The sequence below is a fragment of the Bubalus bubalis genome, chromosome 18 (genome assembly GCF_019923935.1).
Source record: "Bubalus bubalis isolate 160015118507 breed Murrah chromosome 18, NDDB_SH_1, whole genome shotgun sequence".
Taxonomy (NCBI): Eukaryota; Metazoa; Chordata; class Mammalia; order Artiodactyla; family Bovidae; genus Bubalus; species Bubalus bubalis.
The window spans coordinates 21,694,119-21,713,078 of NC_059174.1; the positions used below are offsets into that span (position 1 = coordinate 21,694,119).

General features: G+C 40.8%; 1 protein-coding gene and 1 long non-coding RNA gene across 2 annotated transcripts in view; both read left to right on the plus strand.

The window, feature by feature from the left end:
• FTO (FTO alpha-ketoglutarate dependent dioxygenase) overlaps window positions 1-18,960 on the plus strand; it is a 422,524-nt gene that overhangs the window by 20,508 nt on the left and 383,056 nt on the right. The window lies entirely within an intron of this gene.
• Window positions 800-7,760, plus strand: LOC112580232. Its single transcript, XR_003104528.3, has 2 exons — window positions 800-2,499; window positions 6,482-7,760. It is a non-coding gene; the product is annotated as an uncharacterized LOC112580232 (long non-coding RNA).

The window sequence follows — 18,960 nt, forward strand, 5'->3', positions numbered from 1 at the left end:
GCTTCATTTTACAAACAACATTTTATTTATTTTTTCATTCCAGTCTGTGTAGAATCTTGAACACCACACGCCCTAAATAATCAGTCTCTCCCTTCACAAAGGAATTAACCACTTCCCAGATTTTTCATTGTGCCGTGTAGACTTTACATGAAACAGTAGCTGCCATGGTGGGAGCACTTCACTGGTAGTTAGGAGCCTAAACTTCTGACCTTGTATCTGTCACTTACTAGGCATTCATTAACTGGTACGAATTCCCCAGTGTCTGTGATGTCTCCTCATCTGTAAAATGGCAATGATCATTCACTCCCCTCTGCATCTTCTGAGTTGTTGTCAAATGATGATGAATGTAAAAGAATTATGAACACACGAAAAAAGTTATATGGATGTAAATATGATTGAAAAGAAAAGGCTTTTAGTATTCTTGCCTTATCCACTACTCTACCATCCCCATTCCCCAATAGAGAAATTATCAAGTTTTTTTGGAGCAGAAACTATTAAAAAAAAAATGTGTATGTGTATAGTGTGTGCCCTCTGAAATATCTACCACAGAACTTTGTTGGCAGATATAGTAAACATTTGTTGATTGAATGTTTTCTGGAATTCACTTTTCAACTGCTTATTACCTACTGATCCTTAAGTTTACTAGAGAAGGCAATGGCACCCCACTCCAGTACTCTTGCCTGGAAAATCCCATGGATGGAGGAGCCTGGTAGGCTGCAGTCCATGGGGTCCCTAGGAGTCTGACACCACTGAGAGACTTCACTTTCACTTTTCACTTTCATGCATTGGAGAAGGAAATGGCAGCCCACTCCAGTGTTCTTGCCTGGAGAATCCCAGGGACAGGGGAGCCTGGTGGGCTGCCATCTGTGGGGTCGCACAGGGTCGGACACGACTGAAGCGACTTAGTAGTAGTAGTAGGAGCTCTGTTCCCAACCATGAAATTTCTTCTGCGAAACAGAGCTTCTGATTTATTGGAGTTTATTGGAGTTACGTAGATAGCTGTATCAACACACAGTGAAATGGATGTGCATTATTTGAGGACATAAATTTTTTGGTACAGTCCTGTTTTCTCTGCCGAAGAAAACTGAACACATACTCTCCTCCCAAAATACAGACTAAAAATCTAGTGTTATTTACATATATTGATAACAAATTATAAAATTCATAAAGATTCATTTCCATTTTTGTATGATATCACTTATATGTGAAATCTAAAAAATTATACAAATGGACAGAAATAGGCTCACAGACATAGAAAAACTTAAAGGGGAATGAGAGGGAGGGAGGGATAAATTATAACGATAAAGTTTACCCATACTATATATAAAATAAACAACAAGAACCGGGGGACAGTAATCAATATCTTGTAAGACCCCATAATGGAAGAGGATCTGAAAAAGAATATAAATATATATGTCTATCTGAATCACTTTGCTGTACACCTGAAGCACTGTAAATAACTATATTTCCATTAAAAAAAGAAGTCTCTACATGTGCTTTGAGGAAGTGTATGCCATCTGGTAAGTCAGTCTTAGATTAACAGGTTGCTTTAAACTGCTAAATGCCATCGGAATGCAGACTGGTTGTATTCTGTGTAATTGTTAAATAGTTTCTTTAAAAATAGTATTCATTGAAAGAGTTCATGTAACCACTGACATTTCAGTATTGTGGCTTCTCGTACAACATGTATATGTATAATCCTCTTCATACCCCACCCCCAACTCCCCCACTTTTTTTAACAGTTCATTGTAACTGGAAAAAGTTGGTATAACTTTAAAAACACACATACCCTTCAGGCAACTTTTAAAGATGCCTGTGAGACTTTATATCTCAAATAATTGATGGCCAATTTTGTTGGGTTGTTTTTAAGCTCAAACTCTGAGGATTTACCAAAAAAAAAAAAAATAAAGTTTTATCTCAGAGAACTAGAAACTAATATGATGGTGTTGTGTTAGATCCCCTGGTCCCTGAGGAGTTATCTCAAGTTCCCCACTCTTTCACAAACCTTTTGAGGATTATTCTTTTCGTCTCTTCCTTTGCTGACCTTATTTCCTATGTTGAAATGTATGGTAATAACACTAATGAAGCCCGTGGCACACTTACTGGTGGATGGTACCTGACATCTTGACATTTGGTTATATTAAATTTGGCATTTTTGTTGTTATTTCTACTTATTTGTGTTTTATGTAATTATCTTTTTCCTAGGGAGATTGTAAGCTCCCTCTGGCTAAGAACCATGGTATAAATTTGCTTTATGTATCTAACAAGGGCGTGCATGGGTGCATGATAAGTTGCTTCAGTCATGTCTGAGTCTTTGCGACCCCATGGACTGTAGCCCGCCAGGCTCCTCTGTCCCTGGGATTCTCCAGGCAAGACGTCTAGAGTGAGTTGCCATGCCCTCCTCCAGGGGATCTTCCCGAAGCCCATCTAACAGTGTACTACAGACAATTGGTTTTCAACATTTCCAGTCAAATGGAAGAAGCATGTATAGATTGGAAGGTAAAGTTTTTTTTTTTTTAACTTTACAGAGCATTTGTTTATCTTCATCTTTTGATTTGTTTTCCATCAACAAAAAATATTCTGTTTAGAAACATAAAAAAAAAAGTCCCCAAGGTCCTAGTGTATAATGCAGGGATTTATCAGTATCCTGTGATAAACCATAATGGAAAAATATATATAAAAAATGTATATGTGTATATAACTGAATCATCTTGCTGTACAGCAGAAATTAATACAACATTATAAATCAACTTTAATTAAAAATAAATTACAAAAAAAAGAAAAAGAAAACAAACCTGAATCCCCGTATGATAGAGTAGATCTCAGGAAATTCTATTTGTGGACCATAAGAAAACCTTAGATTTTGGTGGCCCTTTACCTATCACTGTGTTTTTTTTTTTTTGAAAGAGTTATATCTGAACCACCTATGTGTCCTGGCTCATTTTGCCACTTCATCTACTGCTCTTCCTCCTGTTTTTATTTAAGACTATAAAGTTACTTTAGTGTATCTGCTGCTGTCACCTTTGCCCTTAGCTAATCAAATAGTTTACCTTGAGGGAAACATTTATCTCCCACTTTCATTATTATTATTTTTGTAGCTGTAAAGATATATATTTTATGTCGGCAGAAGGCTGTAACAGTGAAACGAGGTATTGATCTGCTGTATTTAGCAATTTCTTTCCACCTTGCCATCAATAGCATGTCAGCATCTGTCTGTACCGTGGTTGACCTCACAAATAGCTCTTTATGCTCCCATTGGATTCAAATGATATAGTATGCTGAAAACTAAATCAATGAATGATTATAAAGTTTTTAGTACTATTTCATGACCCAGAGGCAACTGGTACTCTTTGCACAGTATAGTTCAGTGTACAATGAATATGGTCAAGTGAGTGTGTCTGGCTTTTGTTCTGTCAAAAGGAGGAAAGCAGGATACCAGCTTGGGTTCACTCATCTGCTAAACCAAGGATCTCAAAGGACTTAGGCTTCCCTGGTAGCTCAGTCAGTAAAGAATCTGCCTGCAACGCAGAAGACCAGTATTCAATCCCTGGGTCAGGAAGATCTCCTGGTGAAGGAAATGACAACCCACTCCACTGTTCTTGCCTGAAATATCCCATGTATAGAGGAGCCTGACAGTCCATGGGGTCACAAGAGTTTGACCCAACTTAGTGACTAAGCCACCACTAGGCTTTCAGTGTGCATTTCACATTATGGAATCAGACATGGAGAAGGCAGTTCCTCCATTTAGTTTAAATTTAGTTTAATGCTGCCCCCCCCCCCCCCACCCCCCCGCCAGCATGTAGCAATATTTCTATAATTATTTGAGCTTTAAGCTTACAGGTCTTTGCTTTCATTTACAAAATAAAGATAAAATTAAATGCTGTTTCACTGTATCACTGAAAAGTGAAAGTGTTAGTCACTTAGTTGTTTCCGACTCTTTGCCCAGCCCATGGACTGTGGCCCACCAGACTCCTTTGTCCATGGAAATTTCCTGGCAAGAATACTCGAGTGGGTAGCCATTCCCTTCTCCAGGGGATCTTCCCTAACCCAGGAATTGAACCCAAGTCTTCTGCATTGCAGGCAGATTCTTTACCATCTGAGCCACTGGGGAAGCTGCATCGCTGAGGATCTAACAAAAAAGGCACATAGTAAGGGGAGAGAGAATAACGTTGGTCAGGTCTAACAGGACTCTGGGCTTCTCAGCACGTGGAGCAAATACCAGGGTACCGTTGAGTCCACATTCTTCAGCCTTCATCCTTCCTGTGGGTGTTGTGCTCACTTTCCCTGACCTGTGGAACCTTGAAATAGCAAGAGTCACTAATTTGACTGCTTGTTAATGTTGCTGAATCCAGCCACATTAAGCAATTTAAAAAAAAAACTGAAGTATAGTTGATTTACAGTGTGTTAATTTCTGCTGTGTAGCAAAGTGATGTGCATACACATGCATACAGTTCTATTTATATTTTCCATTATGGTTTAATCCCAGGATATTGAGTGTAGTTCCCTGTACTATACAGTAGAACCTTATTGTTTAATTCAATTTTTTTTTGAATCTTGCTGAATCTTATGTGTATATATGAAAGAACCTTTTTGATATTGAAATTTGGAATATGTGGAAAGGTACGGGAGGATTATAGGGAGTGAATGGAGAAAGTGAAACAGCAGGTGTCATCCTGATCTTTTGAGGATATGAATCAAATGCGTTTCTTTCCAAGAAAATGTCATTTTGATGCATTCTTTTGTCCATCAAAGGACAATCCTGCCCCCATAAGATATTTGAAGGGGGAAATAAATGATGGATATTACGACCACAGGTTGATGTTCTGTATGGCATCTACATGAATGTGGGGACCCTCCATGCAACGTCACAGAGGAAGAAGGCCTGAGGAGGGAATTTAGCTTGTCCTCTTAATCTGGGCTTGTCAATGACAGATTCAGGCATCACACTTTCTTTTTCCTGTAGTATTGACTTTGCCTATATTTTAGTAATTGGAGCATTGGACTCATCCAAGTGAATTTTTTGGGGGCTCTGCCCAGGGATCTGACTCTCCTAAATTCTTAGTTTACCTTTGTTACCCATTGTGAATCTGTGACTGATTAAGCAGCTAATCTGTTTTTGAAACCATTTAAAATTTTGTTCTGTATCATCCCTTAAGAATATGAGTGCCATCAGTTGACTCGGTAGTACCAAACGAAGTATTTCCTTTTATTTGTCCTGTGTCCGTTCACATTAAACTTGGGGGTTTGCAACCCAGGTTTAAAATAAAGGGATTTGGGGAAGAAATTCCTGTCTTGGAATTCAGCCTTTGTGATTTTTGTGTATCATACTTGCCTGAATACGAACTAAGAGATTTTTTCCCCCCCTAGATTTTTATCCCTCAGGGAAGAGAAGTCATCTCGTATTCAAATTCTTAATCATGTCTCTTGTATTACAGAATGCTTGCTTGGTTTCTTTATTTTGAACAATAGGTACTTGTGGCTTGAAGTATTTTTCTTGATCAGAGTTACAAATAGTAATCTAAGTTTATACACCATAATTTCTGGTTTTGCCTGGGAGTAGAAGGTTGGTACATTACATATTCATGCATGCTTAAAGAAACTCTTGTTTGGCTATCTGCAGCTCTGTATTAGAGACTAGCTATGTTCTTGTCGCTAGAGCAAAGGGCAGTTTGTTGACCTCTGACTGTAAAAGCTTTAGTAATTGTGTGTCTTTGTAAGCTTTGTTCTTTAGAGTTGATAGGTTATCTCCTCTCCTCAGACTTCATTAAGGAACAGTAGGTGATAGTGATCAAAGCTTAAAGACTGACTAGTTAGTGCTTCAGTTGGTGAAGACCAACACCTTCAAATAAGGTTCATTTTCAAGTTCATACCTCTTAGGCTTTCTCTTTTGAGGGCCACTTATGGCTTTATTTGTGGATAGACATCTCATTGATGGTGAAAAGGGTGTAAGAAGAGTTGTTTAAATTAATTCTTGATCCTAGCCAGTCACTTTCAGTTACAGTCATATAGCTTCTGAATAAGATGAGACATTTCTTTTTACTTAGTAAAAATAAAGAAGAAATCTCTCTGTTAATATGTTAACACATATCTGAGTGGGGTCATGTGTAAAAAAGCATTAAGATCTCAGAATGGTAGAAGGATGTATTTGTCTTGTGTGCTAAACTTTGAATCATTTTTGAACTATATTTTTGGAACCAATGCAAAAAATATAAAAAATATTGATAAGTTACTATATACTTAAAATTCTGTTGCTTTCATTAAATAAAATTCTCTCCATATATTACATTCTTATGCTGTCATAGTAATATGATATTAAGGTGACATAATTCATTTTCCAGATTCTTTTCTTTTCTTTTGATGCTTAGGAACTTTCCTAGAAAACTGGCACCTGGGTTCTTCTGTGCCGTTTTGAATGATATGCTTTATTAGAAACTCCCCGAAGAAGAATACATTAATTTTGCATTTTCTTTCTCTTCTTTAGGCTCTGAGAAGGTGTATGTGTCTGAGACTACGTTCGTGTCTAAAAGCCTAGCGGTGCTTAAAACCATGGCTGAAGAGTTCTGCTTAACTGTATACTTTGCATGGATTTGTGATTTGAAATAGGGGGAAGAAAAGTCAAATCGGAGACAGCTTGAATGGCATGCTGTCAGTTTGGAGCTTCATGAATTGGCAATGGTCTCATTTAGGACCTTCAGATGTGTCTCTGCCTGGACAGAATGAGACCGTTGTGCATGTTGTGGAAGAGACAGCCACTCCTGGCCGCCTCACCACGGGCAGTGGTGCATGACAGTTGCCCTTCATTGCTGGCTTCTTAGAGCTTAACCTCTGACCCTCCACTTAGTCGCTGCGCAGTGGTTGGAGCAGGTTGGAGATATTGGTGAATGACGGGCATTGGCCTGCAACGTGCTTGTCATTATTTGACTGTCAAAAGGAGCCTGCCATTGGTTTCCATCAAGGTTTGAAACCTCTGTGCAGCAGTCCATATTACTTAACTTCCAAGGCTGTCAACAGCATGATCAAATGTGCATATAAAATCAGAGGGCTGAATATATTGTCCATCCAGAAGTTTCTCCCCTCTTCTTCTCTCTCTCGCTTTTTCTCTCTTTTCATTTTTCTTTTGGTTAAATATATTCAGATGACTTTTACAGGGCCAAGAGGTTGAATCTGTTGCCACGGTGAAAAAAGTGAACTGTTGTCTCCTGTGGTCTGAGTTTCAAACAGCACAACATGAATCTGAGCAGCTCCGCCAGCTAAGCTCTTGGACTTGTCTTGCATATTCTATCAGCTTTTGGCCGTTTTGCTTAAGGGACTGATGCTCCCCCAGTGATACCTGGGGTTCACTGACAGGATTAAACGTTTACTTTAGTATTTATGTAATTTTGCAAAGGGATGCGACCTCAGTTTGTGTGATTCATAAAGCAGGGATTGAACTTTAAAATAATTTACAAAGGGATGATAAGACTTTTTTTTTTCTTCTTCTCACGGTAAAGAAGTTCAAACATAAGAGTTTCATTGGCTGTGACCAAGTCTTAGAAACTTCAGAGGTCAGTCTTAGGCAAGGTATTTCTTGAGAAAAATATGGTGGTGAAAGCCATCTTTTCATCTGAGACTGAAGAAATTCATCTGAGACTCAATTAAAAAGCATCCTGAGGTGGAGAAGGATGAGGGGCAGCCTCCAATATTGTTAACGTATATGAAAAATGCTGGAAATCAAACTTGATATGCTTCTAGCTTTGTGGAGTAAATGGTTGCAAATTCTAGTTTTGTTTCTGCCACATTCAACTGTGTCACCTTGGATAAGTCAGTTAACCCTTTATTCTCAGGTTCTTTATTTGCAGAAATAGGGGTACTAATGTCAGGATGAAAGGAGATTTTGTTTGAAAAGTTTTTTTTTCTTTTTTTTCTTGTTTTTTTTTTTAAATTTTATTTTATTTTTAAACCTCAAACACTGTATTAGTTTTGCCAAACATCAAAACGAATCCGCCACAGGTATACATGTGCTCCTCATCCTGAACCCTCCTCCCTCCTCCCTCCCCACACCATCGCTCTGGGTCGTCCCAGTGCACCAGCCCCAAGCATCCAGTATCGTGCATCGAACCTGGACTGGCAACTCGTTTCATACATGATATTACACATGTTTTTTTTTAAATTATTTTTAATTGAAGGATAATTGCTTTACAATGTTATGTTGTTTTCTTGCCTTACAACATTGTGTATCAGCCTTACGTATACATATATCCCCTCCCTCTTGAGCCTCCCTCCCAACTCCCGTCTCACCCATCTAGGTCATCACAGGGCACCAGGCTGGGCTCCCGGTGTTACATAGCAGCTTCCCACTAGCTCTCTGTCTCATGCATGGTAATGCGTATGTTTCAGTGCTACTGTCTCAGTTCGTCCCACTTTCTCCTTCGCCCGCAAGTCCACAAATCTGTTCTCTATGTCTGCGTCTCTATTCCTGCCCTGCAAATAGATTCATTGGTATCATTCTTCTAGAATCTGTATGTATGTGTTAATATATGATATTTGTTTTTCTCTTTCTGACTTACTTCACCCTGTAAAACAGGGTCTAGGTTTATCTACCTCAGTTCAACGGACTCAACTTTGTTCTGAAAAGTACTTGCTTTTATGCAGACCTCTGGGACCCCTATAGGTACTTCCTGATTTCTTTTTTGTCTTTTTCTTAGCAGGAAAGATTTATTATATAGTCCTAAGGCAATGCTTGGGTAGTTAGCATACTCTAGAACTCAAGACTCTCTTTGTGTTTCATCTGCCCCCCCCCAATGTTACTGATTTTAGTTCATAATATCACATTTTAGTCAAGCAGTCAAACCACAAATCTGAGTGACCTGCCTGCCCTCTCCCTCCTTTGCTCACTCCACAAATATTGTGTTGTCCAAAAAGTTCATAAGGATTTTTCCATAACAGCTTATGGAAAAACCTGAATGAACTTTTTGTACAACCCAATATTTTCTGAGCTCTCACTGTGTGCTGGGCTGTATTCTGAGTTCTGGAATCCAGCCATGAACTAACAGACTGATGGTACCTGCCTTCATGAGCTCAGATTCTGCAAGTAGAGACAGCTAATAAACAAGCCAACAAATAATTACTTCTTTCATAGTTCTAAAGGCTGTGGAGAAAAATAAAGCAGGGTGAGAGGATCAAGGATTGTTTGTGTTGTCAGGAAAGAGCTCTCAGTGGAGGATTCTTTCAGCAGAGACCTGACCAGGGGAGAGAGAAGGCCCTGGGAGGATGGGAGAAGGGCTTCCGTATGAAAGGGGATCACACTTGTTTCTCCTGCTCCTCAGCCAGCTGGTCACCAAGTTCTGACCTCTGTCCTAATGTCTTCCTTCCTTCCCGCCCTCTCTCTCTCCTTCCCACTCTCCCTCCCACTCTCTGTCTCCTCTCTTCATCTTCATGTCACTCCTGTGTTCATGCCATTAAAAAAAAAAATTCCTTAGGCTCCTAGCCTGTGGTCTGTCTCTCTTGCCAGCTTTAGACGTGTAAAGTGGCCGTAGCACTCCACTATTGACCATTTCTCAGAGATTTGCCACTGGCTGCATGTTAAAAATTCAGGCCCTTGGGCTTGCCATATGAGGTTTCAATTGTTTCAGTCTCCTTCATTATCTGGGCTTGACCCCTGGCCTCTCCCCTCTCCCCCTACAACTTCACACCTGATACCCTCCTATAAGAAAACAAAGCAGTCCTGAACATTTTGACTTCTGTGCCTTGACACATGACTTTTTCCTCCCTGGACTCTTCTCCTACCTCACTGGCACTAAGAGAATGAGAAAATGAGATTTCTGTCAACAGTGGCCTTGAGTGCCACCTCTTCTGAGACTTATCTGATTCTGCTGCCCTTAGTGTTTCATCTGCTTCTTACCTTTAACCTCACTGTACCTGTTTGTCCATTTACATGGCTAGTTCATTGAGCTCCTCAAAGGCAACGACTGTGTTTTTATTCAGCTCTTGTATTTTCAGTATCTGACTTAGGATCTGGAACAAAACAAACTCCGTAAACTGTCATCTGTTGTGGTGTAATATACAGAATTGTTTACGAACAGATTTATCATGGAGTTTAAATATGATCAAAGTGGATATATGCCTTTTGAAGATACCTTAGGTCAAAATATTCCACTACTGTTCGTGGGATTTCTTCCCTTAGGCCTGCCTCAAATAACCAACATCATATTAAAGGAAACTGAGGGTGGAGTGTGAACACATTAGAAAACAGTATATTATGTTAATTTCTTAATAATTATAATACCACTAGGATATGGTGTCAGTGAGTAAACTAGCTCCAGATAAACTTTTATGTTGCCTTTTAAAATAATCCAGCATGCTATGTATTTTTGGCCAAGGAAGATAGCACTAAATTTAGTATCTAGTTCAGTCGATAAGTAAACTTTATAATATATCTAATCCATACATGTATCTTTACATTTTCCAGCTGACACTGTAAAGAGTTGTCATGCATTAAAAAAAAATTATATTAGAAGCATTTTAATGCCAAAGCATGGTAGATCCTTCATATGTCTATAATAGTTAAGCAGTTCCTTATTGTTGACCATTTAGCTTATTTCATTTACTTTTATTAACATAAATAATGCTGTGTTCAGATGTCTTTAGGTGCATTATTTATTTTTTTTTTTAATGAATACATTTCTAGAAACTGTGAACAATTAGGTCAAAAGATTGTGCCATTTTTTAAGGCCCTTTGATGCATATTACCAAATTACCTTCTGGAAAAGGTGTATAAATCATTGTCAAGATAGGCTGTAAAAAGTATTGAATATCTTCTTTGTGCCAGTGTGTTTCTTAGATTAGGAGAAGGGGACGACAAAGGATGAGATGGCTAGATAGCATCACTGACTCAATGGACATGAATTTGAGCAAACTAGGAAATAGAGGTGGAGAAGGCAATGGCACCCCGCTCCAGTACTCTTGCCTGGAGAATCCCATGGATGGAGGAGTCAGGTAGGCTGCGGTCCATGGGGTCACTAAGAGTCGGACACGACTGAGTGACTTCCCTTTCACTTTTCACTTTCATGCATTGGAGAAGGAAATGGCAACCCACTCCAGTGTTCTTGCCTAGAGAATCCCAGGGACGGGGGAGCCTGGTGGGCTGCCATCTATGGGGTTGCACAGAGTCGGACACGACTGAAGTGACTTAGCAGGAAATAGAGGAGGACTGAGGAGCCTGGCTGGCTACAGTCCTTGGGACTGCAGAGAGTCAGACATGACTTAGTGACTGAACAACAAGAGGAGTGTTCCGTATGGCTATTAAGAGGAGACAAAAGAAGAGAGAGAATGGAAAAAACAAACCGCAGATCTCAAGTTTTGCCCTTTTCAAATGGTATGTGGTCTTCCCAGGTGGAGCTAGCCGTAAAGAACCCACCTGCTGATGCAGGAGATGCAAGAGACACGGGTTTGATCCCTGGGTCGTGAAGATCCTTTGGAGGAGGAAATGGCAACCCACTCCAGTATTCTCGCCTGAAGAATACCACAGGCAGAGGAGCCCGGTGGGCTATAGTCCATGGGGCCGCAAAAAGTCAGACACGACTGAAGTGAGTGAAGCATGGTCTCTGGTGCATGATTTGCAACCTGTGTCCTGGGCACCTCTAGGACTCTGCTCCAGGAGGTGGAGGCCTGCGAATGGCTTGGCTTCTTTTTATGTATTTTTTAGATGTTTATACTTTTGAAGAAGATTTCTTTCGAATTAATGGTTCAAAATGTTAAAAAAATTTGAAAGCTATGAATTAGCAGCTAAGTTCACTAGTACTATTTTCAGATGAGTGATTCAAAATGGATCTGATTCTTGGCTCTGCTATTTTGTTTGAGAAACCAGTATCCTGATTCACTTTTGCTTTCTTAAAGGAACCATCTTACTTGCCCAAAGGAAAGAGGAATAACCTTCTGAGTTAGGGTTTCTCCTGCGCTTCACAGCTTTCTCTTGGATTACCTGGTAGATAGATGTCTGTGTGGTTAAGGCCGCGTGGTGTCAGATCACTTCCTGGTTCCAACTTCAGAGGAGACACTTGTGAAATCTCTTATTTTAGGTGAGGGAGAGGTTAAGGCACCTTAAGGGCATGGACTTCTTATCTTGCTTTTATTAGCAGTGGTGTCAACATGCACTAAAGTGTGATGACCTCCCCTCCTTTCTGATAAAAGGAAGATGACCTGCCTGGCCTGGATGGAGAGACAGGTGCCTGAGGCACGTTGTCACCTCTCATACCAACAGCAAGCATTAAAACAAACAGAAAGGCCGGCAGATTTCTGTTTATCCACGGAAATGTTTGACATTTTTGGCTTCCCATGAAATGTGCTGGGTCCAGGGGAAGAGGGAATAATGTTATGGTGGAAGGAAGGAATGAACGAGGGAAGAAAGGAGTCTGGCTTCTTAAAAGAGATTTGAGGACTCAGAGGGGCTCCAGTCACAACCCTGTAATAGTCTGTTGGCAGAGTGTGTGTGTGTGTGTGTGTGTGTATGTGTGTTATTTGCTCAGTTGTGTCTGACTCTTTGCAACCCCATGGACTGTAGAGGAGTCTGACAGTCTCCTCTCTGTCCATGGAATTCTCCAGGCAAGAATACTGGAGTTAGAGTTACCATTCCCTTCTCCAGGGGATCTTCCCTACCCAGGGATCAAACCTGGGTCTCCCGCATTGCAGGCAGGTTCTTTACCGTCTAAACCACCAGGGAAGCCCATTGGCAGAGTCCTCAGATTCAGACCCTAGAGGGAGCTCATCTTTCAGAGTTTTATTTAATCTTCATTTGTATGGCACCAACATTGCTTGGCTGAAACTTCTCTACAGGTGAACTTAATTAATACAGGGCTACTGTAGAGTTTATACCTAGAGGAGATGCACATTTGGAAAACTAGAGAATTAGCCACTCCTAAGTGAAGGAGATTTTTTCTCCTCAGTTAGATGTATTTTCCTGATGGGTTTGAAGACAGAATCTGAGAACTCTTAGAAAAAGCTGTAGCTGTTTTGAGACATTTGATGTAATTTAAGGCTTTTTTCAAGACAGTCATGGTGTGGTTTAACCAGTCATCTTGAAATATGAGTCATATGGAGATGACACAAGAAGTGATATGTGGCACTTGTAGGTGTCTTGGGAAAAGGTTGGGTTTGTCTCCTGTCTACCATGGCAGCACTCTTGAGGTATCACTAATAGTGTTGTATAAGGATTTCCTCTAGAACTTTAAATCTTAAAATGAAACTTACTTTAGCCAGAACAAAAGAGTTTTGTATTCATGGAAAACTGATTGGAAAGAAGCTGGAAAGCACACACCAGTAGCAGCAATGAAGCATACAGTACTTGAGCCACATAATAGAAGCATGCGGGTTCCACACATTGAAGGTATTTTTGGAAGTTTGTTTATTTTCCTAATTTGAATCAACTCATGACAAAACATTTTTTAAAAAGTGTACAGAATGGAAAAATGCTAAAAAAGCCTTTTTTTGGGGGGAGGGGGGAGGTGGTGGTGGTTAGTGGTATTACCAGATCAAGTCTAACAGTGAAGATCCCTGCCTGACCTTTTCTTTCTCCTTAGTTTTGAACATCATTTGTAAGTGGTAAAAAAACTGAATAGTACCACAACTTCAGATTCTTGATTTCTGCTCTGTTTATTTAGGTTTCTTATGAATAAGAGATTGAATCTCTTTATTTTTTTAAAGGAAGTTATTTGTAATCATAGCCCTGTCTGTTCTGTTCTGCATGTTATGAACCTTCCATACAAAATTTGAGAGCAATAGACATTCTCTGGTGATGTTGGGGCTTTTAAATGTTTCCAAAATTCAGTTCTTTCCCCCTGGAATAGATGAGCTTGGTGTTCACTTGATTGCAAATCCCATATGTATACAACTCAGTTTGAGTGGTCAATATCACATTCGAGGAGATGTACATTAACAAGTTTTGTGCATCTACTTAGTATGAATTTGAAAACTTTGACTTCAAGTAACAGAATTTCTATCTAACAGTGTGTTAAACAGGACTCATTACACATCATAAGCTGTCTAAAAGAAGGAACGTTTTCTGGAGCAGTGGCTTAGTAATATAACCAAGGATGCTGGTACTTTCTATTTTCTGCTCTCCATCTTTAGCACAGGGGCTTTTTGATCTGTTGGCTTAACCTCATGATCACAAGATTCCATTCATCGTGTCCTCATGTAACTGTTCAAGGCTGGAAGAGGGTGGGAAGATAAAGGGGGGTTTTATATTTGGTGGAAAATCTTTCCCACAAAGCTGCTAGCAGACTTTTCATTATGCCTTTTTGGCCAGTGCTGGATTGCTTGACCATTCCCATTGCAGAGGAGGCTGGGGAATCTAGGATCTAGCAGAAGTGAATGATATTTCCATGTGTTATGGGTGAATGTTTGTGTCCCCTCAAAACTTATTTGTTGAAACCCTAACCTCCAATGTGATGGTACTTGGAAATGGGGTTTGGGGGAGGTAATTAGGGTCAGATGAGGTCATGAGGTGGAATTAGTGCCCTCATAAGAAGTGATACCAGAAAGCTCACTTTTTCTCTGTGCACACACAGAGAAAAGGTCATATGAGCATACAGTGAGATGGGGCTGCCCACAAGCCAAGAGAAGAAGTCTCAGAATTAAACCTACTTTGTCAGCACCTCTGTCTTGGACTTCCCAGTCTCCAGAACGCTAAGCAATAAACTTCGGCTAAGCCACCCAGTCTGTGGTGTTTTGTTATGACTGCCCGTGCTGACTAAGATGCCATCCCTGGGTTGGAACACTCACAATCCATTCTGTGGAGTTGTGCTCATTGCGCCTTTGTTGAGGTCAAAGAGAAGGAAGAGCTGATGAGTAAGCAGGCATGGTTTCTGCCACACTCAATTAACGTATGAGTGGGAAAGAGATTTTTATCTTTTATTCTGGAATGACCAAGCAGTGTAGCCTTAGCTTCTGTATGTATACAAAATAATATATATGTGTATGATATAACCTTTTGGGACAAATACATATAAAACGGATTGGAAATTGGTATCAATCATGCAGCAAGTTTAACTGGCACTTTCAGTTAAGCTGTTGTGAGTTGCTGGTCAAAGCTGAGGATCTTGTAGTGAATAAGATGGACAGCCCCCAAACTCACAAGGTTGGTAGACCAGTAGGATAGAGAGATTAGGGAGTAGTTTCAGCACAGTGGCATTAGTGCTCAGAATGGGGGACAGCACCATTTCCTCTGCACTGAGTGGATATCAGTGGACACAGACTCAGGGGTCAGGGAGGGGTCTCTTGGAGGAGGTGACATCCTCACCCGAGTCCTGAGATGCAGGAGCCAGTTCTTCTCAGAAACTGATGAACTGACCACCCTTTTTACTTAGGTTCTCCTGCAAATCAAGGCACAAGCAAGTCAGCTCTTCTATGGATGTAGTGGCTGTTGTATCAGCAGCTCTGGAGGTAGTGTAGCACAGTGGAAATACTATTGCCTTTGAAGCCAGACGGATAAAGGATTCTGCCTTCAACTAGCTGTGTAAGAACCTGGGTTTCCCTAAGCCTCAGTTGCTATTGTATAAAATGGAGTTGATATGTCTCTATGCAGATGCCATACGTAGTAGAAATAGCAAGTGCTATTAGTGCACTTAATATTTGCAAGACACTTTTCTAGTCACTTTATCTCCCTTGATACACATGGTATCCCTATGAAATAGGCATTTTAATTACCACTGTTTTACAGATGAAGAAACTGGGGACAGAGAAATTAAATCGTGTGCTTGAAGATCTCTAGCTAGTACTGGTAGAGCTGGATTTGAACACAGGCTGGCTGGCCCCTGAATCCATGCTGTATGTTGTGCTGAGAAAAGTCAGCTGCACTCGTTCAGTACTCTGGCCTATTAGATAAAACCAGATCAAACTCCTAGCTTAGTGGCAATTAGTAATTTCTGCCCTTACCCATGCCTGGAAAATCCCATGGGCAGAGGAGCCTGGTAGGCTGCAGTCCATGGGGTCGCTAAGAGTCGGACACGACTGAGTGACTTCACTTTCACTTTTTACTTTCATGCATTGGAGAAGGAAATGGCAACCCACTCCAGTGTTCTTGCCTGGAGAATCCTAGGGACGGGGGAGCCTGTTGGGCTGCCGTCTATGGGGTCGCACAGAGTCGGACACGACTGAAGCGACTTAGCAGCAGCAGCAGCAGCAGCCCTTATCGAAGTCAGTATCGCTTTCTTTCCAAAAGTCTTGGGTTATCATTCCTTTCCCTCCCCATCTATCTTCAGCCTGTGACTGTCTTTCAGTTTATTAGCAGCTCTAAAATCTGACCCCTGCTCATTCCTTCTGACTCTGCTCTAGTTTAAATGATGTCAAAATGATGACATGGTTGGATGGCGTCATTGACTCAGTGGACATGACTTTGTGCAAACTCCGGGAGATTAGTGAAGGACAGGGAAGCCTGGTGTGCTGCCCTCCATGGGGTCACAAAAAGTCAGACATGACTTAGTGACTAAACAAAAGAAATTTTAACAGCTTCTGAGCTGTTTTTTTTTTTTTGCCATTCTCCTTTCCTTCTTTTCCACATGCATCCTCTGTCCTTGCCAGTCTATCTTTTACTTAGCTAACAGAATGGATTTTCTTACTGTTTGACTGTGGTCTTAATTCTCTGTAGATCTTAGTTAAATGCATTGCTGTTGACTGTAGGATAAAGTCCAAGTGCCACAGATGCATGCATGCTCTTATTAATATTTCCAGACCACTATCTAACTTAACCTTCCCCTCCTGGCTCTAGCCCTCTCTGCCTCCCCGCTTCCAGGCGTATCTATTTACTCTGTATTTTGTTCATCCCTGCAATCCACTGTTTTCCTTCCCTGGAGTTCATCTGGGGGGAGAATCGTGCATCTTCTCAAGATTTACTTCGAAAGTTTCAGCCTCTGTAAATCCTTCGTTCCATTGTGCCCACTTGGGTTTAGTTTGGTTTCTGATCACTTAGGACTTCTCTGTTGCACTGGTGTCGTCGGTGGCTCTTTGATGGTGAGTTCTGGAGAGCCAGGACCTCGTCCGCATGTGTTGCTACAACACACAGCACCGTGCAGTTTTTGCCAATAGGAGGGCTGTGCTAACACTTACAGAAGGGTTGATATGATGTCCTGAGAATATATTTTTCATTTTGTACAGTGGCTGTATTTTACTTCTTTCTCAGTGTGAAAGAGATTCATATGTGTACACACACACACATACACATGTGCACACACACCACATGTGCGTGAGAGTGCTCCTTCTTATCTAACAGCAATCCCCAGGCTCCTCTGTCCATGGGGATTCTCCAGGCAAAAATACTGGAGCGAGTTGACATATTCCTCCTCCGGGGATCTTCCTGACCCAGGGATTGAACCCAGGTCTCCCTTGCAGGCAGATTCTTTACCGTCAGAGCCACCAGGAAAGCCCTGATTTTCCCTGTGTGGTACTTTCTAGGGCAGAATGTTGTTTCTCTTAGTTTGACTTTATGAGCAAAGAATGTGTGTCCTCGATGATATCTGTACCATTTTGCATGTACTTTTTCCAATAATTATTTTTACTTTTTCATCATATTAATAATCATATGTAAAATATAATCACATTGTGCAGAGGGATTATGGGGCTTCTCTGGTAGCTCAGTGGTAGAGAATCTGCCTGCCAACACAGGAGACATGATCCCTGGGTCGGGAATATCTCCTGAAGTAGGAAATGGCAACCCACTCTAGTATTTTCGCCTGGGAAATTCCATGGACAGAGAATCCTGGCGGCCTATAGTTCATGGGGTGGCAGAGTTGGACCTGATTTAGTGAATAAACAATAACAACAGGGATTATGATGGAAAATAAATGACATCTCTCCCTTTTATTCCTCCCCAGCTGCCCACTTAGAGATGACTATTCTTTTCAAAGAAAAAGAACTTTGTTGACATATAATTTGCATATGTGCAGTTTGCCCATTTAAAGTATACAATTCAGTGTTCATGGTTTTTTTTTTTTCTTTTTTGCCTATTCACAAGATCGTGGGACTATCGCCACTGAAATCTAACTTTAGAACATTTTTTTCGCCTCTAAAATAAGCCTTGTACCCATGTGTTGTCATTCCCCATTCACTTTACCAACTACCCACCCTCATCTCTGTCTGCGAGTGCTCAGTCATGTCCGACTCCTGTAATTCCATGGACTGCAGCCTGTTGGGTTGCTATTTTCTCCTCCTGGGAATCTTCCTGACCCAGGGATCGAACCTGCATCTCCAGCATCTCCTGCATTGGCAGGCAGATTCTTTAACACTGAGCCACGTGGGAATCTATTTTCTCTGTTTATAGATTTGCCTATTAGAGACATTGCATATAAGTGGAATCATAAAGTACGTGGTTTCTTGTGACTGGCGGCTTTTACTTAACATAATCTGTATGTTTTCATCATTTGTCCATGGTGTAGAATGTGTGAATACTTCATTTTTCTTTTATGGCTGAATAATGTTCCATTTATGGATAAAGCACATTTTATTTACCCATCCATCACTTGACAGACATTTGTTGTTTTAACTTTTTGGCTATTATGAATAATGCTGCTATAAACACTTGTGAACAAGATTTTGTATAGATGGGTTTTCATTTCTTTTGGGTATATACCCAGGAGTGGAATTACTGAGTTATGTGGTAACTCTATGTTTAAACTTTTGAAGAACTGCTACACTGTTTTCCAAAGCAACTGTACCGTATTACATCCCCACAGCAATGTAAAAAAGGTTCTAATTTCTTTGCACACCCTTGCCAACACTTGTGTGTTCGAGTGTTAGTCGCTCAGTGGTGTCTGACTGTTTGTGACCCCATGGACTGTAGCCCGTCAGGCTTCTCTGTCCTTAGGATCCTCCAGGCAAGAGTACTAGAGTGGATTGCTATTTCCTCCTCCGGGGATCTTCCTGGTCCAGGGTTTGAGCCCAGGTCTCCGGCATTGTAGGCAGATTCTTTACTGTCTGAGCCATTAGGGAAGC